This window comes from Hyperolius riggenbachi, chromosome 4, assembly GCF_040937935.1.
Source record: "Hyperolius riggenbachi isolate aHypRig1 chromosome 4, aHypRig1.pri, whole genome shotgun sequence".
NCBI classification, from domain to species: Eukaryota; Metazoa; Chordata; class Amphibia; order Anura; family Hyperoliidae; genus Hyperolius; species Hyperolius riggenbachi.
This window is the reverse complement of record NC_090649.1, coordinates 340175913-340201480: the sequence shown is the minus strand read 5'-3', so window position 1 is coordinate 340201480 and position 25568 is coordinate 340175913. Positions and strand designations below refer to the sequence as shown.

Here is a 25568-nt window from a genome sequence, read left to right as displayed (position 1 = left end):
CTGATTGCCACTAGGTGGGTTATCGTCAACGCGCCCCCCCCCCCCCCCATAAAATTGACAGGCTAGGTTCCGTACTGGAATCTCTTAAAGGGATACTTAATTGAAGAAAAATTAGGCTAGATATTTACCTGGGGCTTCTTCTAGCCCCTTAAAGTCCTCCTGCTGCCCTCATCGCCATTCCACACTGCTCTGTTCCTTAGCCTTGCACCAACGCGATCATGCTGCCGTGGCCAGGAGCACTTTGCCTATGCACAGTAGCGATTTTTCGTTACCCCGAAGTGCAGAACGCTGTTGGTCACGGGAATGTGATGGAGGAGGCGAATGACACGTTGTGGCCATGCATGCAGCATTCAAAGGGGAATCAGAGGTACAAAGCAGCAGTGTGGAATGACTGCAAGGCATTAGAACAATTTAAGAGGCTGGAAGAAGCCCCAGGTAAGTAGCTGGCCATTTTCTTTTAACAGGTAAATTGTCTTTAAAGTTCTAATTACCCTTCTGCTGATTTGACAATGAAACTAGCAGCTTTTCCTATATACATGAATGGTCCCAGTATGGGAAAGAGGATTTCTGGGCCATAGCATATGGATAAGCAGGCAGCTTATCAATATCATGCTATGGCACGAGATATCCCCTTACACCACCCATGTATATAGGAAACATGGGAACAAATCTTAGTAGTTTCATTTTCAAACCTGGCTGCTGGTAGTAAAAACACTCAGTTACAAGGGATATTGCTGGCTATGTGGCTGTCAAGGGGCCAGGCCAGGGTGCCTCACTAATCACTCGCTGCCTGCTCTGCCCTGTATGAGTCTGTGGCTGTCAGTACAGCGTCTCACTCTCCCCCCTCAGACCAGTCTAGTCTGGCAAGAATCAGAGACCAGGTGACACAGTCACAGGACAGGATAATCAGGGGGTGAAAGGGTTAAGCTAGCATCTTGAAGTTCTAGCTGGCGGTAGGGTCTGCGTTAGATACCCCCCTCCTCCATTAGCAGAAGTCAGTAAAACCCACAAACACACAGCGGCTGGCAGTAGGATGAATACGGTGAGAGGAGGAAGAGAGCGTCTGGCTAAACATTCCACAGAGAACTGAGCCGCGCTTCCCCTCCGATCTCCTGCTCAGCTAAGTTGCGTGGTGACGTCATCTGCATTCCCCGCCCCTCCATACAATTCCCGGGAGCTGAGGAGGAGGGCTGAGGCAGCGTCCCTGAGTGACAGCGGCTGGCTGCAATGGAACAGCCGCCGCTGCTCACTAAAGAGCCACACAGAACGGGATAATTTCACCCCGGCGCTCAGAGGAGGCCCTGGTAAATGGCCCTGGGGAGAACACTGCGGTATCAGAAGCAAACCCGTGGTAAGAACGTGGTCAGATATCTTACGCCTCTCCTCCACCCGTCTCACCTCCGCCAGAACCAATGCAAATTGGCCAGTCCAAGTTGACACGGATGGAGAGGAATCACAGGAAAACAAAACCACTCTGTTTATACTGTGCAGAGGAGGGTCATAGAGTGCAGAATTGCCCCAAGAAGTCGGGAAACGCTGCCGCCTAGGTGTAGTCAGAGGTAATACCCTAGGCGCGCAGTCTTTACCTCTAGACAACAATCGTTTGCTTCTTCCCTGTTCTGTCACATGGAAGGGTCAGACTGTTACCACTGAAGCTTTCGTTGACTCTGGTTCAGCGGCTAACTTTATAGATTACGAGTTTGCAAAAAAATTGGGAATTCCTATACTCCCATTGGACCAACCGATTTTGGTCACTGCTGTAGATGACTCTACTCTGCAGAGTAGACATCCTTTGTCCCGTACTCCAGATTTGAAATTCACTTTTGGGGTACTGCATGAGGAGAATCTGCAATTTCTGGTCTTGCGTATGGCAACCTCCACCATCATTCTTGGCATGCCCTGGTTACAACTTCATTCTCCTCAGATAGACTGGGTTTCAGGACAGCTAACGAGCTGGTCGTCCCATTGTTAGCATCATTGTTTAGTGAAAGTAACCATGGGTAATACCAGCATTCAGGTTGAAGGTGTGCCAAAACAATACGCAGAATTTGCTGACGTTTTCTGTCCCAAGTCAGCAGATAAACTTCCTCCCCACCGTACCTTCGATTGTCCCATTGATTTGAGATCTGGTTGTATGCCTCCCAGGGGTCACCTCTATAATCTGTCTGGGCCTGAGAAACTAGCTATGCAGGAATACATCAGAGAAAACTTGGCTAAAGGGTTCATCCGCCCCTCCCGTTCACCAGCAGGGGCAGGATTCTTTTTCGTAAAGAAAAAAGATGGAGGCCTTCGTCCTTGCATTGATTATAGAGGCCTAAACAAGATCACGGTGAAAAATCGATACCCTTTACCTGTAATTGACGATTTGTTCACCCAGGTGACCAACGCCAAGATTTTCTCAAAGCTAGATCTGAGAGGTGCATACAATCTGGTGCGTATCAGAAATGGTGACGAATGGAAGACAGCCTTTAAAGAGACTCCGTAACAAAAATTGCATCCTGTTTTTTTATCATCCTACAAGTTCCAAAAGCTATTCTAATGTGTTCTGGCTTACTGCAGCACTTTGTACTATCACAGTCTCTGTAATAAATCAATGTATCTTTCCCCTGTCAGACTTGTTGGCCTGTGTCTGGAAGGCTGCCAAGTTCTTCAGTGTTGTGGTTCTGCTATGAACTCCCCCTTCCAGGCCCCTCTATGCACACTGCCTGTGTGTTATTTAGATTAGAGCAGCTTCTCTCTTATCTTTTACAAGCTGGATAAATCGTCCTCTGAGCTGGCTGGTTTTTCACATACTAAGGATTTACAGACAAGGGCAAAGCTGTTTGCAGGAAGAAAAGAGCAGCCTGAAACTTCAGTGCATGAGAACTGCAGGGGGAAAGAAACACACAAATGATCTCTTGAGATTCAAAAGGAAGGGTGTATACAGCTTGCTTGTGTATGGATGTATTTTCCATGTGTGGACATACTGTACATCAACCTACTTCCTGCTTTGGTGGCCATTTTGTTTGTTTATAAACAAACTTTTTAAAACTGTTTTTAACCACTTTTAATGCAACGGGGAGCGGCGAAATTGTGAGAGAGGGTAATAGATGTCCCCTAACGCACTGGTATGTTTACTTTTGTGTGATTTTTAACAATACAGATTCTCTTTAACACGCCCGACGGGCATTACGAGTACCTAGTGATGCCCTTCGGGTTGTGTAATGCTCCGGCTGTCTTCCAGGAGTTAACGAGGTATTCAGGGAAGTGTTGGGGGAAGTTTGTCCTGGTCTATCTGGACGATATACTGATCTTTTCGTCCAATCTTTCTGAACATCGCAGACATGTTAGGTTTGTGCTAGCAAAGTTAAGACAGAATCAACTTTACGCCAAACTGGAGAAATGCCTCTTCGAAGTAACCTCGGTTGCCTACTTGGGGTACATTATCTCCACCTCTGGTCTCTCAATGGATCCAGGGAAGGTTTCCACTGTCCTGGAGTGGCCTCAGCCTGTTGGACTGAAGGCACTCCAGAGATTTCTGGGCTTTGCCAACTACTACAGAAGGTTCATAAAGGGGTACTCAACCATCATCTCGCCCCTCACCAGTCTCACCAAGAAAGGGGCTGATACTCATCACTGGTCAACTGAGGCTCATACGGCTTTTTCAACACTAAAGAAACTGTTCTTTTCAGCACCTATATTGAGACATGTTGATGTCACCTTTCCCTTTATTGTAGAGGTTGATGCGTCAGAGGTGGGGGTTGGAGCTGTATTGTCTTAAAGGTCGGGCTTGCAGGGCAAACTCCACCCATGTGCCTACTTTTCCCGTAGATTTTCACCCGCAGAGGAAAACTACGACATAGGCAATCAGGAGCTTTTGGCCATCAAATTAGCCTTTGAGGAATGGCGACACTGGTTAAAGGTGCAGAACGCACCATCACAGTTTATACAGATCATAAGAATCTGGAGTACATAGAGGGTGCCAAGAGACTTAGTCACCGCCAGGCCAGGTGGTCCCTCTTCTTTGCAAGATTCAGATTTGTAATTACGTACACCCCTGGTAGTAAAAACATCAAAGCCGATGCCTTATCCAGGTGTTTTGAACCTGAGACAGTACAGCCCTCAGCCCCTGAGACCATCCTACCTCAGAAGGAAGTTGTGGCAGCCACTGAGACCTGGAGGGATTGGACAGTCACTCTGAGTCCTTATCAACAGGATGTTCCAGAGGGAAAGCCTGATGGGGTAATGTTTGTGCCACTGCCTTTCCGGTTACAACTCTTGCAACTGTTCCATTCTCACAAGAATGCTGGTCATCCCGCGGCCACCAGAACTCAGGATTTATTTGCCAGATGTGCATGGTGGCCTTCACGAGCAACAAATTGTAAGGAATTTGTGAGAGAGTGTGCAGTGTGTGCAAGGAGTAAACCCTCTGGGCAGGCCCCTGTTGGCACCTTACAGCCTTTGCCAGTCCCGTGTGAACCATGGACTCATATCTCCATGGATTTTGTGGGTGAACTCCCTCGGTCTGAGGGCAAGACGGTCATTTGGTTGGTAGTGGACAGATTCAGTAAGATGGCTCATTTTGTCCCTTTGAAAGGACTCACCTTGGCCCAGGAATTGGCTGATCTCTTCATCCAGCACATTTTCCGGCTGCATGGCATTCCGGAGAATGTAGTGTCAGATCGGGGAGTCCAATTTGTTTCAAAGTTTTGGAAGGCCTTCTTCCATCAGTTAGACATGGATCTCGCATTTTCATCAGGCTACCACCCGCAGACCAACGGCCAGACCGAGAGAGTTAACCAATCTCTGGAACAATTCCTCAGGTGTTATGTTGCAGATGCGCAATCCGATTGGGTAAAATTTTTGCCATTTGCGGAATTTGCGCACAACAACCTCAAAAGCTCCTCTTCTGGATTTTCCCCATTTCAAGTAGTGTCAGGAAGATCACCTAAGTTTGCTCCTTTGCCGGTCGCATCCACACCGTTTCCAGCTCTGGAGGATTGGCAGAGGGCTCTAAGGGAGATTTGGGGAATGGTTAAGCGGAATCTGGGGAAAGCTTTTCAAACCCAGAAAAGACAGGCAGATAAGACGGTCCGTAGAGTGGAAGTTCTCTCCAGGAGATTTGGTGTGGGTATCCACTCGACATTTGGCCTTGAAACGGCTGTCACCCAAACTGGGCCCTAGATTTATAGGACCATTTCCAGTGGCCAAGAAAATCAATAATGTCACTTACGCGATTGATCTCCCAGCCGGTATGAGAGGTGTGAGATCATTCCATGTGTTTCTTTTGAAGCCAGCAGTGCACGCGGATTCCTCTCCCCCACCCCCTGTGTTAGTGGATGATCAACCAGAGTATGAAATTGAAAAGATCCTGGACTCTCGCTTAGTGCAGAACTCAGTGCAGTATTTGGTCCACTGGAAAGGATATGGCATAGAGGAAAGATCTTGGGTGCCAGATTCCCGCATGCATGCGGAGTAGTTAAAAAAGAAGTTTCATGACTTACATCCTGGGAAGCCTGGTGGGAAGTGTCCGGAGTCCACTCCTCGGGGGGGGTACTGTAATGGATGTCGGAGACACCGCCGCGCGGTCTGACAGTGAGGCGGCTGGAGCCGCGTTCAGACTGGCGGTTTCTCCGCAACAGCAGCGTGCGCCTGATTTGTCTGAGCCTAGTAGCGCACACAGATGGAGAGCTACACGCGCGCGCGCTAACAGACAAGCCCTTTATGCCAATAGGAGGAAGATCAGCTGATCTGGACAATCAGCTGATCCCAGAGCAGCAGGTGATTGGCTGAATGGGACTGGGTGGCGCTGAGGAGCGCTCTGCTAAATATACTTCTTCCATGTCAGTTGCTGGTTGTCTGCCGTTGCAAATGCTTACGTGTTAGCACTCAGACCTTAGTCAGATCCTTCAGTGTGGTTGAACCAGGTGGACCTGGGAATCCACACTTAGCCAGATTACTGTGTTATCATTGTGTTATATATCAGACTAGTTCCAGGGTGTTGAGACCATGGACCTCACATCCAAGACTAGGGATACTGTGTCATTACTGTGTTATTCTTAGACCAGTTCCTGGGTGTTGAGAACACGGACCTCACACTCTAGATTAGGCCTATGCTTGATATCTGTTATGACCTATTGCTTTCCTGACCCTCCTTTTGCTCTCTGATTTGGTACCTACACATATCTGATTACTTGTTGCCAACCCTGCCTGTCCTGGTTACTGAATCAGTCTTCTGTCTCTGTACCTTATCTGCTCGTGTGTTACCGACCCGGCCTGGCCGACCTCTCTCACTGTCTGCAGAGACTCCCTGTCTCTTAAAGGGTCCTCTCCGCAAATCCAGTCAGGGGCTCCATCTCTTAGATGTCCCTTGACTGCAGTAGAGTCTGATTCCCAGCTGTCAGGGAATCACTGGCTCATATACTGTGGCACCAAACACTTACACTTTGTCAGGTGTCCAGAGGTTAGTTATACTTGTATTATTGGTGATTCTGCAGATCATCAATAATCAGGTGTATATCTGTATTCTTGGTGATACTGCAGATCACCAATAATCAGATTCTCTCTGTGTGCTGACACCGATCGTTACAACGGGGCTTTAAAGGAAAACTTAAGTCAAAATCAAAAAATGACTTTTACTCACCTGGGGCATCCCTCAGCCCCCTGAAGCAGTATGGTGCCCTCGCAGCTTCGATCCGATCCTCCTGTCCCCGCCGGCGGCTGCTTCCGGGTTCGGCGACAGCCGCCGACAGGCTGGGAACGTGAGTGATTCTCCGCGTTCCCAGCCGCTATATCACCCTCTATGCTGCTATAGCGTATATGTTATACGCTATAGCAGCATAGAGGGTGATATAGCGGCTGGGAACGCGGAGAATCACTGGCGTTCCCAGCCTGTCGGCGGCTGTCGCCGAACCCGGACGTAACCACCGGCGAGGACAGGGGGATCGGATCGAGGCTGCGAGGGCACCATACAGCTTCAGGGGGCTGAGGGAAGCCCCAGGTGAGTAAAACTCATTTTTTGATTTTGACTTAAGTTTTCCTTTAAAGTATAGGAAAGTGGAAAACCGCTCTGAAAAAGGCTAGATCAGAGCGGTTTTCCAGGCGTTTTTGTTAGAGAAGCTGTTCAGTAACAGCTTTTACTGTAACAATATTTGTAATCTGCTACACAAAAACGCTCCAAAAGATGCTAGACATGTTTAGAAAACGTCTCTAAACATGCCTAGAATTGCTCTGAAATCTGCTTAAAAAATCTCTAGTGTTTTGCAGATCTGCTAGAGGTTTTTGGTGTGCACTGGGCCCAACAGTTAAGATCCACTTTAACTTGGTTTCACTTTTGCGGATAGCACTGAAAGGGTTAAGCCTTAGTGTTTGCTATGTAAAGAACTGCCTTGACAGTCTATTCACATTTGCTGCTAAGAACTATTTAGATATTTTGGTCTGGCTAAATAAACACAGAACTTGGCGAAATTAATTTATTCAGCAGCTATATTTGGAATAAAGACCTTTCACTGTATGCCGTGCTAAAGTTTGGGTCCATTTTTAAGAAGGTTCTTAAAGGAAAACTAAAGTCAGAGTAAAAAGGCCAGTTTTAGTTTCCTGGGGCTTATATCGGCCCCCTGCAGTCGCCCTGTTCCGGTGCCGGTACTCTAGGATCCTCCTATCCCCCTGCCGCAGATCAGTTTCGATATTGCCTGTTGCCGAAGAACACTGCCCGCGTGTGTCCTCGTTCGTGAGCAGGACGCTCCCAGCGACGGGAGCACGAACGAGGACACGCGGGCAGTGTTCGGCAACAGGCAATATCGAACAGGCGCAGTAGATATTTTCTCGTACAGCACGGAATACTCCTGGAGATGGGTACGCAAACAAGTCGGCAAAATAGAAAGTGAGCCACAGCAGGGACCGGTTGATCGGTGAGTGACGGAGCAGGCACAGGGCAACTGCAGGGGAGCAGTAGAAGCCCCAGGTAAGTAAAACTGTCTTTTTCACTCTGAATTAACCTCCTTGGCGGTAAGCCGCGCAGGAGGTTTTCTCAGGCCCTGCTGGGCCGATTTTTTTTTTTTGCTGGACGCAGCTAGCACTTTGCTAGCTGCGCCAGCACACCAATCGCCGCCACCCCGCGCTCGATCGCCGCTATCTACGCCGCCGTAGAGCCCCCCCCCCCCCCTAGACCCCTGCGCTGCCTGGCCTATCAGCGCCAGGCAGCGCTAAGGGGTGGATCGGAACGCCCTTAGACGTCACGACGTCGGTGACGTCATCCCCCCCCTCCCCCCGTCGCCATGGCTACAGGGGGAAGCCCTCCAGGAAATCCCGTTCTTTGAACGGGATTTCCTGATCGCCTATCGCCGGAGGCGATCGGAGGGGCTGGGGGGATGCCGCTGACCAGCGGCTATCATGTAGCCCTGGGTATCTGCGTCCATCTGCCGTGTCCGTGGTAGCCCGAGTGCGCAGGTGTCGGGCATGTGTGCTAGCGGATAGGTGAGTGTGAGCTCCACTGCAAAACTTGCCACAGGACCGGGGGTCTTTCAGGAATCAAATGCCGCTACAGTTACATGCCCTGCCCCTTTTCGTGCGAGATCTTTCAAGCTTGGCGGAACGATTGATCAGAATTACGATCAGACCTATCCCTGGCAGACTCAATCATTATGAATGCCACAAGTCTAGTAATGGATATACAGACCGGTATTGCTTTTCAATGAGAGCCAAATAATGTTGAGTTGATGCGGCATTATGAAAATTTTGTATGTACATTTATACAGCTTGAACATGAACCAATTAAATCCGGCTCAGTAAAATTCAATTGGTCCATTTTCAAGCTGCATAAACTTGCATACACAATTTTCATAATCTTGCATCTCCTTGAACATCCCTATTAAGCAAATAAAAAGGAAGGGGGGTGAGCTGTCGCCCTAAATGGAAAAAAAACAGAGACGAAGGGAGCCCAAATGGTGCAGTATGTCACACTCAATAGATGAAATAAGAAATGCTATACGGAAGGTACTCACAAAGGAGGGTTGCAATGGGGCAATCAACCGCTGCAGGCAGGTGGAGATCAATAACTCCAACTCCTCGGGTTTCCTGGTCAGCCAAAAATGGTTGCACCTTTCAAGGAAAAAAGGGTCCTAGGGACCCGTAGACTTGGGTCCTAGGGTATCACGCACAGGATGAAAAGGTGCCCAAAGGATTATAAAATGAATTAAAAACTAAAATAAATACGTTTTGAAGTGTGGCTTACCGCAATGAAGACCCATTCATATATAAATGAATAATCTTTAATAGCACGGTCAACGCGTTTCTTGGGTCTCTGCCCACTTCCTCAGGCCAAATCAAGTGCCACGCTATGTTCAGAGACAGAAATAGAGCGCTCTATTTGCATGTGTGGTTCAGTCTTTAGAGGACCACGCATGTGCAGGACTCTTAAGGAGGCGGGTGTGAGGATGTGACAGGTACGCAGCAGGGGCAAGCTTGAGCAATTATTATATGACCGTTCAGGGTCCACTTAAAAAGTATAGTGCTGCCCAGAATTATTCATACACCTGGCTCATTTTGACGTAAAGTTACTTTTATTCAACCAGCAAGTCATTTTTTTGACGGGAAATGACATAGGTGTCTCCCAAAAGATAATAAGGCGATGTACAAGAGGCATTATTATGGAAAAAAACATTTCTCAGCTTTTATTTGCTTATTTATTCATCCCCTTCACAAACTGTCAGTCTGTGAAAAAATTATATACCATTCCAAATAGTCCAAGCTGTTCTAAAGCATCCTAATTTCCCTGATTAATTGGGAGCAGCTGTTTTAATCAACTCAGCAGGTGAAAAACAGCAGCTCTCTGTAGTTGGTTTGTGGACAGTTATGGCTAAGACAAAGGAGCTCTGTGAAGACCTGCGACTGCACATTGTGGCTGCTCACAAGTCAGAAAAGAGCAATACATGTGGAATCTCAAGGACACCAGGCAGTCTGCAGAGAAACTTGGCCTTGGGCACCAGTTTCAGCACAGCAATGACCCAAAACACACAGCAAAAGTGGTGAAGAAATGGTTAGCAGACAACAACATTAACGTTTTGGAGTGGCCCAGCCAGAGTCCTGACTTGAATCCAATTGAGAATATGTGGAGGGAAGATCAGGGTGATGGCAAGAAGACCCTCCAACCTGAAAGATTTGGAGCTCATTGCTAAAGATGAATGGGCAAAAATACCTGTGGAGACATGCAAAAAGCTGGTCTGCAATTATAGGAAGCGTTTGATTTCTGTAATAGCAAATAAAGACTTTTACATTGATTATTGAGAAGGGTATGAATACATTTGGACTGGGCACTTATTGCTCAAATGTACGTAAAAGCAAGAAATGTTTTTTTTTTCCCCCCACAATAAATGCCTCTCGTATATATCGTCTTATTATCTTTTGCGAGACACCTATGTCATTTCCTGTCAAAAAATGACTTGCTGGTTGAATAAAAGTAATTTTAAGTCAAAATTTGTCAGGGGTATGAGTAATTATGGGCAGCACTGTACAACTGTTATTTTTAGGAGGATAGATGCAATTGTTTCTCATCGGTTTATTTTTACCTTTGTATTCCTTTATGGGGTGCTTAATGTCCTCAACATTAAGGCTCCTTTTCCACTTGCAAGTGCAAATGCGTTTGCACTTTCAAAGGCTTCTTTTCCACTCGACACGATTGCGATGTGAACTGTCGGAGCGAAACATGATCGCAACCATAATCGCACAGCACTACGGTTGCGATTAGCAAGAGATCGACACGCACTATAAGAAAAAGTGCACCTCGATTTACATGTAAATCACGGTGCATTAGTGGTCGGCAAAATGCCAGCCATCCGCTTCGCTTGTTCAAGCGGATTGCAGCTACTGGTAAAAGGTCCTAAAGGGGTATGCTGCATACACAATCTTTCTCACAGGGGGTTATATGGTGTAATCTTTTTGAGAAACTCTTTTCTAGACAACCAGTGTTTAGTGGACAGTTCGCCTACTATGTAAGTGTCTACTTATGTGGCTAGGAACTTAAAGGCGCCATCTATTAAAGTAGTTAGCCTGCAGCTCATGCAAAGTCTTTAGCCAATGATTAATTTATCGTTGAGAAGCTATACGCATTTTCATGGGTGTGCAGTGCAGTTATGCTTTTTCAGTTCTTTGATAATGTGAATGCCAGATAACATTAAATGGCTTGCTTTTAGTACTGCTCTCCACAGAATCATTTACATGAAAGGTACCTGGGTTCTCATAACTTTACCTTATTACAGTTACTCCTTTACTGTGTATTAAAGAGCAAAAAAACAAAAAAAAACACAGAATGGCCATGTCAAAAGAAAAATCTGGCCGTGTAGTGAGGTAAGCTTGGATGCCTGTATTGGTTATCTTGGTAGATAGTGGAAGAGGAAAGTGTTTAAAATGTATAATAGTTACCATAACTAATTAAGTTTGTCATTTTTTCCAGGGTCGACTTCAGGGTATAGAAGTGCCCCATATCGATCTAGACAGGTTTGAATATTTCATAAGAAACCTGTAACCTTAATTCTGCATGTTTTTGTTAAGAGTTCGCTGTGTTTTTATAATTGTCATGTAAAGAACAGTGTACAACAGAGTAGTTAAAATTATTTAAGTTCTCTTTTGCATATTGGTTGAAGGCTTTTGATCATATAGTAGTGAAGCAGTGGCATGAGTTAGATTGGTTTATGAACCAGCAGTGTATACTAAGCTATGGTTTGATTTTGCTTATCTGGGTTTCTTTTGCTTTTCTGTTTTTTTGTTTTGTTTAAAGAAAGGCTTCTAAGAATTGTGATATTGATGCTTTCAGATAAAATGAAAAGTGATAAAATGAAAGTCACACGCATTGAAGCGAGTTGTTTTTGAAGCTTTTATAGAAGCATAAAGGAAAGAAGTGTGTATATTTTTTGTACTTTTTTATGATGAATTTTGGTAATATGTAAAAAACATACTGGACTAAGATTGCTGCCATTGCAAGCCAGCAACTATTGCAGATAGTTAGACCATTGTAATCAGTAATGTATGAAACTGAGGTAGTGCTTTTGCTTTAAAATGCCTGCTTTTCACAATAAATGGAGGTGCTTTTATACAGGAAAAAGGATATTCAGATGAATTGTCTCGCCTACTGGCCTTTCCCTCTTTGAATGAAAGATTCAAGCCAGGCATATATTATGCACTATGTTTAATATATTTGATGTTAGATTCAATATAAACATTGAACCTAATGAAAACCTATTAAAAATAAAGCTCTTCCGATTGATGATAAATCATTTTGTTGATCAAATGAAATGCCAATGTTGATGTGGATGGATATTGATATGGTCTAGGGAACAGGGTAGCCACAAGCAGAGCAGTCCAGGAGCGAAAGCTGTGTTAGGATGGTATGGCATCAAGCAATAGAAAGCTTGCAGCTGTAGAGGTGAAGTTTTATATTTGGTAACCTCACATTCACAGATTTGGCAGGGTTTTACTATATCTATTTTTTATCAATACAGTTCTTGTCAGTTATTGTAATACGCTAGGTAATATGTATAATGGTGGCCACTAGCGAATCAATCTTTTTCACCCAATCTTACCATTTCTATGTAATATAAGGAGTTGCATAAATTATCCATTCAATATTCACTCAATTTACCCGTATACTACATAGGTTTAGTAAAATTGGATGAAATAGATTGGATAATTTGTGGCCACCTTAAGATGCTAAATATTTTTGTAGGCTCATATTTACAGTTTAAGCCACTTGGTTATTTTCTGTAATTTATAGAATTTTTCTTATTATTACTTTCAGATGTGCCTCTTAAACCAGAATTTAAATCCGTTTGCATCTGTGGGTTTTTGCCTCATACGTTCCTGACAATTTTGTCTCTGCAGCTGTCACTATTTAAAGAGAGTCTGAAGCGAGAATAAATCTCGCTTCAGACCTCATAGCTAGCAGGGGCATGCGTGCCCCTGCTAAAACGCCGCTATAGCGCGGCTTAACGGGGGTCCCTGTCCCCCCAAACCCCCTCCGTGCAGCAGGGGAGCGCTTCCTGGTTGGGGCAGGGCTAACCGCCGCAGCCCTGCCCCATGCGCGTCTGTCAGACGCGTATCTCCGCCTCTCCCCCGCCCCTCTTAGTCTTCCTTCACTGAGAGGGGCGGGGGAGAGGCGGCGATGCGCGTCTGATAGACGCGCTGGGAGGCAGGGCTGCAGCCGTTAGCCCTGCCTCCAGGAAGAGACAGCCAGCGACCATTTTACGACCAAGTATTGCGGGGGGTGGGTTGGGGGTGAAGGGACCCCCGTTAAGCCGCAGGATAGCGGCGTTTTAGCAGGGGCACACGTGCCCCTGCTATATATGAGAGCTGAAGCGAGATTTAGTCTCGCTTCAGTGTCTCTTTAAATAACATTCCCATCACTTATAACATCTAAGTGATGTGTATGTATGTGTATGTATGTGTATGTATGTGTATGTATGTGTATGTATGTATATATGTATAAATATATGTATATATGTGTGTGTATATATATATATATATATATTTAACCCTAATAATTGTTCATAAAATGTGATCTGGTCTTCATCTAAGTCACAGTAATAGACAATCAGTCTGCTTAAACTAATACACAAATAATTAAATGTTTCCATGTTTCTGTTGAACACACCATGCAGACATTCACAGTGCAGGTGGAAAAGTATGTGAAAGAGAACCCGAGGTCGGTTCTAAGAACACTAATTGCTCACAGAGGGTGGGTCTGCATATACTGCCCAGCCTCTGTTGCTATACTGATCCCCCGACAGGCCCCCCGCGCTCTGCTTGTCCCCCATAAATCATATGCCGAGCTTTTGACACGCAGCGTGTCGCAACCGACTGTTTACCTCTGCATGTGTCAGTCTCTGACGCTCCCCCGTCTCCTCCATAGCTCCGGTCCCTGCCCCCACGTCCCTTCCCTCTAATCAGCTGGGAGGGAAGAGACGCAGGCGGCGACCGGAGCTATGGAGAAGGCGGGGGAGCGGCAGAGACTGACACATGTAGAGGTAAACAGCCGGCTGCGACACGCTGCGTGTTGTCAGCTTGGCGTATGATTTATGGGGGACAAGAAGAGCGCAGGGGGGCCTGTGGGGTGGGATCAGTATAGTAACAGAGGCTGGGCAGTATATGCAGACCCAGCCTCTGTGTGCAATAAGTGTTCTTAGAACCCACCTCGGTTTCTCTTGAACCCTTGGATTTAATAACTGGTTGAACCTCCTTTGGTAGCAATAACTTCAATCAATCGTTTTCTGTAGTTGCAGAAAAGATGTACACAACAGTTTACAGAACTGTTTAAGTTCAGCAATATTCTTGGGATGTCTGGTGAAATTCGCTTTCTTGAGGTCATGCCACAGTAACTCAATCGGGTTGAGGTCAAGAAGACTCTGACTGGGCCATTGGAGAAGGTGTATTTTCTTCTGTTTAAGCCATTCCGTTGTTGATTTACTTCTATGTTTTGGGTTGTTGTCCTGTTGCAACACCCATCTTCTGCTGAGCTTCAGCTGGTGGACAAATTGCTTTAACCCTTTCGGGACCGGCCGCTTAACCCCCCCTTCAGGACCAGGCATTTTTGCAGAAGGGGGTGGGGGGGGGGGCGTTTGGGAGGTCAGGCAGCCGGATCCCTGCAGGGTCTTGCTGGGCTGTCTTTCCCCCTGTGTGGCCAGGTGTCCCCACCCCCCCTTGTCAGCAGCAATCACTCACCTTCCAGGCTCCAGCGACGAGCCGCAGCGGGCCCCTCCGCTCTTGCCGGCATCTCTGCTCCTACTGCTGCTCAGTTCCTGGTCGCGGCTTGATGACGTCATCAAGCCTGGACCCGGTGCTGCCGTCAGAAGGAGCAGAGATGCCGGCAAGAGCGGTGGGGGGCGCCGATCGTCGCGGTAACGGCAGGGAGGTTAGTGGATCCTCTTCCCCCCCCCCCCCCCCCTGCCGCTGACGGCGATTGTAGTGATCACATGATCAGCAGCCATACGCGATGGCTGCTGATCACTGAGGGGAGATGTCAGCAGTCATATGACAGCTTAATCTCCCCTCTCCGGTGCGCACGATCGCCTCGGGACGGGTTGTTAGTGCGAACGTTGAATAAATGTCCAGTCAGAACGGTAGCACCAGCTGCTGGACGTTGATTCAACGTACTTGGTCCCCAAAAGGTTAAGTTCTGCTGCAAAATGTCTTAATAAACTTATCCTAAATGTTTCCTTCGATGATAGCAATTCCTCTAGGCCCTGATGCAGCAAAGCAGCCCCAAACCATGATGCCCCCACCACCATACTTGACAGTTGGGATGAGGTTTTTATGTTAGTGTGCTGTGCCTCTCTTTCTTCACACATGTGTTGCGTGTTTCTTCCAAACAACTCAGCTTCGGTTTCATCTGTCTACAGAATATTTTGCCAGTACTGCTGTGGAACATCCAGGTGCTCTCTTGCAAACTTTAAATGTGCAGCAATGTGTTTATTTATTTATTTATTTATTTATTTTTTGGGACAGCAGTGACTCCCTCTGTGGTATCATCCCATGAACTCCATTCTTGTTAGAGACTCTGAAGCGAGTCTAAATCCCCTTTTTGAACTTGTATTTATGTTGAGCACTATAATCCCTGCTAAACCGCCGCTGTTCCGCGGCAAAACGAGGGGTTTATACCTATGAGCTGCAACTCTGCCTCCATGCGCGTCAATCACCGCACGGATCTCTGCCTCTCCCCCGCCCCTCTCTGTGAAGGAAGATTGAGAGGGGTGGGGAGAGGTGGCGATCAGCCGGGATTGACGCACTAAGAGGCAGAGCTACAGCCATTAGTTCTGCCTCTATGAGGAAGCGCTCCCCGGACTTATCAGAGGGGATTTGGGGGGCATAAACCCCTCGTTTTGCCACGTGATAGCAGCGGTTTAGCAGGGATTATACTGCTTAACATAAACACAATAAATACAAGTTAAAGGGGATTTAGACTCGCTTCAGAGTCTTAAGTGTTTTACGCATCGTAGATTCGCTAACATGGATGTTTGAATATGTCAGACTTTTGTAAGTCTTTAGTCTTTAGCCGACGCTCTAGGATTCTTCTTCACCTCACTGAGCATTCTGTTGCAGTCATCTTTACAGGGCGGCCACTCCTAAGGAGAGTAGCAGCAGTGCTGACCTTTTTCTATTTACTAGCTGATGGCCCGAACGTTGCTCGGGTATGTATTTGGCTGGTGTTGGCTCCGCCCTTTTTTTCTAAAGGCTCATACACACATCAGACTATGGTCTTTGGAAAATGAAAGATCACAAACCAATCTTACCACCCTTCATGTAGTATGAGAGCCATACTCTACACAGTCTTTTCTATGGAGCTGAACTCCACATCGGAAAAAAATCTTTGCAAGATGCTGCACACACAGATGCTGTACAGACACAAAAGATCAGTATCTGCAAAAGATCTGTTCCTGACAAAAATCCATTCCTGCAAATTGCAATGATAGTCTATGAGATCTGCAGATCATCATACACACATGATTTAACTGACATTCATCTGCAGATCAAGCAATCATCCGCAGATCTGAAAATCCATCCTGGTGGATCTGATCTGCAGATGAATGTCAGTTAAATCATGTGTGTATGATGATCTGCAGATCTCATAGACTATCATTGCAATTTGCAGGAATGGATTCTTGGCAGGAACAGATCTTTTGCAGATACTGATCTTTTGTGTCTGTACAGATCCGTGTGTGCAGCATCTTGCAAAGATTTTTTTTCTGATGGGGAGTTCAGCTCCATAGAAAAGACTGTGTAGAGTATGGCTCTCATACTACATGAAGGGTGGTAAGATTGGTCTGTGATCTTTCATTTTCAAAAGACTATGGTCTGATGTGTGTATGTGGCCTAACCCTAACACTCAATTACTCAGTGACCTAGTTTCTGAGCTTTGCGGTCTTTGGCATCAAAAATGTGCATTGAAATGAAACAATCTGACTTGCTTTGGCTCCACCCACTTTTCTGAATTTGGAATGGCAGCAATTAAATATTCCCCTTGAAAATCAATTGGTGAATTTTGATTGGCTTTTGTATGCTCCACCTTCTTTTCTGAATATTAATCCGTCACCCAGTGACCAACTGTGCAAAGTTTGAGAACCCTACCATAAACCGTGTAAGAATGGCTGCAGTTTACATTTTCCCAGTGAAATTTGTATTTGTCTCTGTCCCCTTTTTGGTTATAGGGATAAAAAGTATCATATATGTTGTCCCAGGTAATGTACTATGTGTGTGCCAAATTTAATTCAAATCCGTTTAGTCATTGTTGCGTGATTAACAGACATCCAAACTTTCACATTTATAATATTAGTGAGATTTGTCTTACCGTGGACTGATGAACTGCAAGGCTTTTGGAGATATTTGTATAACCCTTTCCTGCTTTATGCAAGTCAAGTTAGTCAACAATTCTTAATCATAGGTTTTGTGAGAGCTTTTGTGTGCGAGGCATCATTCACATCAGGCAGTGCTTCTTGGGAAAAGCAAACCCAAAACTAATGTGTGGTTTTTTTTGTTTTTGTTTTGTTTTTTATAGGGCAGGGCAGCTGTAACCAACACCTCCAATCTCATATCATTGATTGGACTCCAGCTCACTCCAGTTAGCTCTTGGAGATGTCATTAGTCTAGGGTTTTACATACTTTTTCCACCTGCATTGTGAACGTTCACATGGTGTGTTCAACAAAACTTGGAAACATTTAATTATTTGTGTGGTATTAGTTTAAGCATACTGTGATTGTCTATGGTTGTGACTTAGATGAAGATCCGATCACATTTTATTAACAATTTGTGCAGAAATCCATATAATTCCAACGGGTTCACATACTTTTTCTTGCTACTGCATATTTTTCGTGCATGTGGTGACACTTGAAAGTGTGTAGTATATCCAGAATGACAATCTTAAAGAGAATCTGTATTGTTAAAATCGCACAAAAGTAAACATACCAGTGCGTTAAGGGACATCTCCTATTCCCCTCTGTCACAATTTCACCGCTTCCTGCCGCATTAAAAGTGGTTAAAAACCGTTTTAAAAAGTTTGTTTATAAACAAACAAAATGGCCACCAAAACAGGAAGTAGGTTGATGTACAGTATGTCCACACATAGAAAATACATCCATACACAAGCAGGCTGTATACAGCATTCCTTTTGAATCTCAAGAGATTATTTGTGTGTTTCTTTCTACCCTGAGGGGGGAGTGCATAGCAGAACCACAACACTGAAGAACTTGGCAGCCTTCCAGACACAGGCTGACAAGTCTGACAAGGGAAAGATACATTGATTTATTACAGAGACTGTGATAGTACAAAGTGCTGCAGTAAGCCAGAACACATTAGAATAGCTTTTGGAACTTGTAGGATGATAAAAAACAGGATGCAATTTTTGTTACGGAGTCTCTTTAAAGATAAGGAGATACAGTGCAATGGCATTGTGACTCAAAAGAAATAGAGCCAGGCAGAGATAAACAAGATCAGAACCACCTATGATGAGGGGGGAGGATTTCCCATTAACCCACATATGATAATACTTAAGTAATCATATGTGGGTTAATGGGAAATTCTCCCCTCTCACCATAGGTGGTTCTGATCTTATAATTTATTGTATTTGTATTATGAATTATATTTGCTACGTTAACTTAATAAACTTGATACTTTTTTGCCATTCTATATTGTGTGGAACTGGAAATTTTCTAGGTACACAAACTATTCACAGTGGTGCTTTTCTAGAAAACATTTGCTCCTTCTCAATTTTGTTAATCTTGTTGTGTAATTACCGCACAGCAATATTACTGTTAATACCGCCAGCAGGTTACCTGTCTGCGCACAGTAACATTACTGCAGCTTCGTGCATCAACTACATTTTTTTCTTGTGCTACTGACCTGGTCTCTGGCTGATCAGATGTTTCTTATTACTTAGTATTACCAGCTATAGTGATTTGTAGCTGTCAAATACGTTCTGTTTTAAAGGAAAACTGAAGGGAGAGGTATATGGAGGCTGCCATGTTTATTTCCTTTTAAGCAATACCATTTGCCTGGCAGCCCTGCTGATCCTCTGCCTCTAATACTTTTTGCCATAGCCCCTGAACAAGCATGCAGCAGATCAAGTGTTTCAGACTTTAAAGTCAGATCTGACAAGACTAGCTGCATGCTTGTTTCTGGTGTTGTTCAGATACTACTGCAGAGAAATAGACCAGCAGGGCTGCCAGGCAACTGGTATTGATTAAAAGAAAATAAATATGGCAGCCTCCGTATACCTCTTACTTCAGTTCCCGTTTAAGATGGCAAAAGTACATGTAGCTGTATAAACATGCATTTTACAAACCATATCAATAGACTATAGACAAATTGCTGGGCGTCTATAACCTTGAAATAATGGTTCAGATGTTATATTCTATTACAAGCTAAGTTTGATTTTTCTCATTGATCAAATAGTTGGTTTCAGGATGGTACCATTTATTGGCTAACTTAACCCTCCTGGCGGTTAATTAAAACCGCCAGGGGGCAGCGCAGCACTGTGCAGCGGCATCCTCCCACCCGATCAAGCCCGTCCGGAAATCCCGTTCTGAACGGGATTTCCATTAGGGCTTCCCCCATCGACATGGCGACGGGCGGGATGACGTCACCGACGTGGTGACGTCAAAGGGAGTCCTGATCCACGCCTCAGCGCTGCCTGGCACTGATTGGCCAGGCAGAGCATGGGATCTGGGGGGAGGGGGCGCGGCGCGGCGAGCAGCGACGAATCGGAGCGGTGGCGATCGGGCAGTTGCGTGTACAAAAAAAAACAATTATGCAAATTGGCCCAGCAGGGCCTGAGAAATTCTCCTGTGCGGCATAGCCCAAGCCCAGCTGGCTTACCGACAGGAAGGTTAAAGTGTATCCGAGATGAACTTTTATTCATTGCATAATTGTGTTCCTTTCCTATTGTTTATAGGGCATTCCTCAAGCCAAATACTTTTTTGTTTTAATACTCTGAGGCCTGGTGCACACCAAAAAACGCTAGCAGATCCGCAAAATGCTAGCAGATTTTGAAACGCTTTTTCTTATTTTTCTGTAGCGTTTCAGCTAGCATTTTGCAGTTTTGGGAAGCATTTTTGGTGTAGTAGATTTCATATATTGTTACAGTAAAGCTGTTACTGAACAGCTACTGTACCAAAAAACGCCTGGCAAACCGCTCTGAAGTGCCGTTTTTCAGAGTGGTTTGCGTTTTTCCTATACTTAACATTGAGGCAGAAACGCATCCGCAATCCAAAATCTGCAGCAGCCCAGGAGTATGCGTTTCTGCAAAACGCCTCCCGCTCTAGTGTGCACCAGCCCATTGAAATGCATTACCCTAGCGTATCCGCACCCGCAAGCGGACCGCAAACCGCAGCAGAACCGCTCTGGTGTGCACTAGGCCTGATTCCCTATAAACTAAACAAGCCACGCCCAGAGATTTTCAGAGAGCCAAGGCATTTTCAGACAGTAGCAAGGGTTCATGGGAGTTCTGTCTGGGCAGGAGGAGGGGGAGGTATTACTAGCCAGAGAATTCAGAGGCAGAGGAGAGGTGGAGGGGGTATTAGGTTTTTTTTTCACAGGCTGAGTGCTTAAGATGCAGATAAGACTGCCTCTGTGTAATGTTTACAAACAACATGGCTGCTGTCATTGTATCACAGGAAGAAATAATCATTTTATTGAAGCCATTTGCAGATAGATTTGCTGTGTAAGCTATCTAAAATTTAGATACGATCTATAGACACGTTACTTGTTATAGTTAGTTTTTCATCTCGGATCCACTTTAAAGCAAAACAAAAAGTAAGCTTACGGATAATAAGCCTTCCTCAGACTTTGTTCCTGAATGTTAACAAGATGTTAAAACACACAGCATTTGGAAGAGTACATTCATTTGCAGACATAAATAAATGTCATTAAATGCATTGATTACAACTACAGGAGGCTCTCACAGGGATGCTAGCTAATTTATAACAAATAGATAAAACCACTTGTTTACTTAAAGTGAAACTGAAAATAAAGAGTTTCACTTACCTGGGGCTTCTGCCAGCCCCTTGCAGCCTTCCCGTCCTGCGTCAGTCCTCCGTTCTCCCGCCGCCAGCTAGTTTCGGTTTGGTCGGCTTGTAAGTCGATGGGCCACTGTGCCTGCGCAGCCCTGCCACATGTAGTCTTGTTCGCGTACCCGTCCGCAATAGCACCCTGCACAGGACGCTATTGCAGATAGGAACGTGATTAAATCTACGCGTGGCCAGAGCTGCGCAGGCGCAGTGGTCCATTGGCGAAACTATTGGGAATGGAGGATCGTTGAGGACCGGCACGGGACGGCTGTAAGGGGCTGACAGAAGCCACCAGGTAAGTGAAACTCTTTATTTTCAGTTTCACTTTAAGTAAACAAGTGGTTTTATCTATTTGTTATAAATTAGCTAGCATCCCTGTGAGAGCCTCCTGTAGTTGTAATCAATGCATTTAATGACTTTTTTTTAATTTATTTTTTAAATCTTCAGTTCTGCAACATCACATACCATATACTATGGGTGATGGGGAGACATTGTAAATCCAGAACTCACACATAACTTAGGCAGAGCACATACACTATTTGTTATAATCTAAAAAGAATTGTAGCATTAAAAAAAAAAATCTTACTAGCACTCAAAATAAAAAACAAGAATTGTTGCAATTAAAACACATCATACCAGCCCCAAAAGATAGAACCCTTGTTTAAACCTACATCTACTGTTTTGAACCAATGTATCAATTTTGTCTCTTTTGTTAGTCTTTCTTTATGTGATTTGAAGCCACTCATTAATACAGTGACGAAGATAGCTTACAGCGGACCCAAACCAAACATTTTTTTTTTTAATTCAAAATATTTAATTGCACCACTGACACATACAAAGATAAATAAACACTCCTTCAAGCGTATGAGCATTTCAGTGCATACTTTTCACCGTTCTCTTTTCATAACTAGGGTTATACAGGTGGCAGCCATTAGCATTTCCTCCTTGACACCAGACACCATCCTACTCCAGCATTTTGTCGGATTCTGTCTTGGCAATATGAAAGGAAGGGAGGGGTTCCTCCAATAAATGTAAAATATTATATATTTGTCATCATGCAGCTGAAAAAGGCTGCTATTTATTATTATAATTTAGAAAATAGATTTTATTTCTGAAATCTTGTATTTTTTATTTGGGTCCACTTTAAACTGTGTCCATGTAAATAGAAATGTACTGGGTCCATGTAAACCGAAACGTGTGGGCAGTGGGAGATCAGTAAATTTATTCTTGTTTTTATTTTTTGCTGTTAATAGTGAACCTGTGTTGGTTCATAGGTTCAAGTAGAGTTTGTCCTGTTTCTCCCACATAAATTCCTTTGGGGAAATTTGCACACATGATCAGATATATCAGATTAGACGAATCATAGGAAATATACAGGAACGAAGTCTGAAGAAGGCTAATTAGCCAAAAGCTTTCTTTTTGTTTTCCTTTGTTAGGACCCTGGCACACCGGAGAGCATTTTGCGGGTCGTTTTATTTTCTAAAAAACTGTTTCCCTTGACTTGCATTTAAATTGCGTAAAAATTGCCGCAATTGCAATTTTTTGAAAAATTGCAATTGCTATTTTGCTGCAATTTTTATGCAAGTCAATAGTAGCGTTTCATTTTGTTTTTAAACAAAAACGCCCAGCAAAGTACTCTCTGGTGTGCCGGGGGCCTTGGCCAATAAATGTAAAACTTCTTGATTTTACTGAAGGCTAACATGCTGTTTCATCAAATGTTTGAGGATGCTCTTTATCAATCAAGCACAATGGGAGTACATAGTGTCAAGGTATTGCTAGTTCCTGGAGAAGATTGATCTGGGACACATTGCTGAGACTGCAGCAAGTGGTAAAATGTCTACAACATAACTTAAATCCTGTTATATGCAGGTGCAGTGCATATTTGTTTTTATATATTGGCATATTTTATTTTGCTTTTTTATTATTTTAGTTTATGGAATGGGCACCAAGGTGCAAAGTTCCTTTGTTAGGTATATTGTTACTTTTTTACTTTTCAGGTACCATGTTGAGCAATGTTGGTATTGTTTGTTTGGTTGAGTATTTGGTTTCTTTTTAGGTACTGCAAGTTGTTGGCTTTTTTTATATTTTTGAAATTGTTTTTAATGAGCTTTTTTTCTTAAATCTATTTTTCCATTTTCAAAACATTTCGAATGAAATAAAAAATACTACCTGTATAAGTAATCCTCATCAAAGAAGCTACATATAACGATTATAACAAATGTTAAAAGTTGCTGTAAATGGAAAGCAATTGTGCAATCAACATGATACAATTTGAGACCTAGAAATGAGTCATGGCTGGTTCACACTTGCAACTGTAAAACACAATAGCTTAGCCATTGCAATTTTCGCAATGTGATTTTTCGGCAATGGTGCTTTGCAACTTAACTTGAGAAATAAGAAATGCATCACAATCACTCCAGAAATGCGGCATGGCAGGGCTTTTGTGATTTTATAAAGATTGCAACGCTGCAATGAGAATTCTCTCACAGGGTTGTGTTGTCACCGCTCTTTGTTGATCGTCGGCAATTAGGAAAGAGCTAAACAGACACACCCCCAAAAAATCCCCAGTGTGAACTAGCGCTTAGTCTTCAGCTATGAAAGCTTGACTTGAGAATTCAGATTTTCAATTTAAAAGGTGAAAGAGGGAACAAAGGTACAGATGGCCAGAGAAGCCAGTGAAAAAGAGAAGCAGAGGTCCAGATTCCACCAAAAGCCTCTTTCTCTGGGTCTACCTCCAACAGCGTGGGTGTAGTTACTGCCACCTCGCCAACTGAGGATGTGTGTAAGCACATTGTCCTTGACATGGGCTACAGGGCTTTGCAAGAGGCATCAAGATGCGTGAAAACTGCTTGGTAATAACGACTCATTAAAAAGGCGCTGTCAGCCATACTATCTACGCATATATTAGTAGATAAATACTTGCTCTACTTACATATGTATTGCACTATCCACGTGGTGATTTTTCTACAGTAAAAAAAGAGAAAATCCTTCTTAGCATTTCCCATTCTAACTGTGTCTATTTGAAGCCAATCCTGATGTAATTTCTTCCTTTACTCTCCTCTACCTAATTGGCTGGATGGTGTAATGGTTAAGGGCTCTGCCTCTGACGCAGGAGACCAGGGTTCGAATCTCGGCTCTGCCTGTTCAGTAAGCCAGCACCTATTCAGTAGGAGACCTTAGGCAAGTCTCCCTAACACTGCTACTGCCTATAGAGCGCGTCCTAGTGGCTGCAGCTCTGGCGCTTTAAGTCCGCCAGGAGAAAAGCGCTATATAAATGTTATGTGTCTTGTCTTGTCCGCCCTTCACTATAGAAAGTGCAATGTCTCAGCATGAGAATTACTGGCCAATCAGAGAGGACCAGAGGTGTGGGAGGGGAAAACAGGAGGGGAAGAGGCTTTAGCCAATCAAGCTACATTAGTTACCGTATTTTCCGTTGTATAAGACTCACTTTTTCTCCCCCAAAAATAGGGAGAAAAAGTCCCTTTGTCTTATATGACAAATGCAGGGAATCCCCGACCAACGAACTCCTGTCGATAGGAACCGTCGCCACATCCGGGATTCCCTGCATTGACTCTTTGTATGCTGCGCTGCCCCCCAGTATGCCCGCCTGCATGCCAGGAAGGTAAATATTTACATCCCCGTTGTTCGGAGGGCCAGAGCGAGACCGCCTTGGGACACAGGAGGATGAGGGAAGCCTCGATAGGATCCGGAGGCTTCCCCCTACCGAGGCGAGTACCCCCCAGGGGAACTTTTTGTTACAGGTTTTCTTTAAGGACGGCAAAAATCAGATCCGGAAAATTATAGACCTGTAAGCTGAACATCAGTTGTATGCTATACTATATGAGGGGTTACTAAGAGACATGACTTCATAGTAGAAAATAATCTTATTTCTCGGCATCCGTATGGGTTTACTAAAGACAGGTCCTGTTTAACTAACATGCTCAGCTTTTATGAGTTAGGGCCCATTCACACTAGAGCGTTTTGCTGCGATTTCATCAAAACGCTCAAACGCTAGCGCTTTTTAAAAGCGCTAGTGTAATGAAACCCTATGGGCCCGTTCTTACTGGGGCGATTTGCGCTAATCGCTGCAAATCGCCCTAAAAAACCGGCCAAAAACGCAAGCGCGTCGCCTGCACCATTTTCAGACAATTTCCCGGCAATCGTGTTTCAGTGCTATAGAAGCGCTTAACGCGATCGCGGCAAAATCGCTGCAGTGTTAAGTGATTTTTCCAGATGAAATCACTACTGCAAAACTCCGTAAAAAATTGCGTGTGAATGGGGCCTTCGTGAACGCTAATGTGGATATTGGGAATGATGTATATGTGATATACTTGGACTTTGCAAAGGCCTTTGACACTGTTCCCCACAAAAGTCTGGTTCAAAAGTTGAGGATGCAAGAACTGGGGAAGAGTCTGTGTGCATGGATAGGGAACTGGCTAATGGACAGAAAACAAAGAGTTGTAGTCAATGGATCTTATTCAAAATGGGTAGCCATAGGGGTTTGTACTGGGTCCAGTGCTCTTCAAATTATTTATTAACCACCC

The 25568-nt window shown here is 44.5% G+C and overlaps 1 protein-coding gene across 6 annotated transcripts in view; it reads left to right on the top strand.

The window, feature by feature from the left end:
* SCAF8 (SR-related CTD associated factor 8) overlaps positions 1-25568 on the top strand; it is a 593726-nt gene that overhangs the window by 18440 nt on the left and 549718 nt on the right. The window contains exon 2 of one of the 6 annotated variants that reach the window (XM_068231895.1): positions 11429-11472. The exons of the other annotated variants lie outside the window; for them this stretch is intronic. The gene's annotated coding sequence lies outside the window, so the exon portion shown is untranslated. The remainder of the gene's footprint in view (positions 1-11428; positions 11473-25568) is intronic. 6 annotated transcript variants of the gene reach the window in all.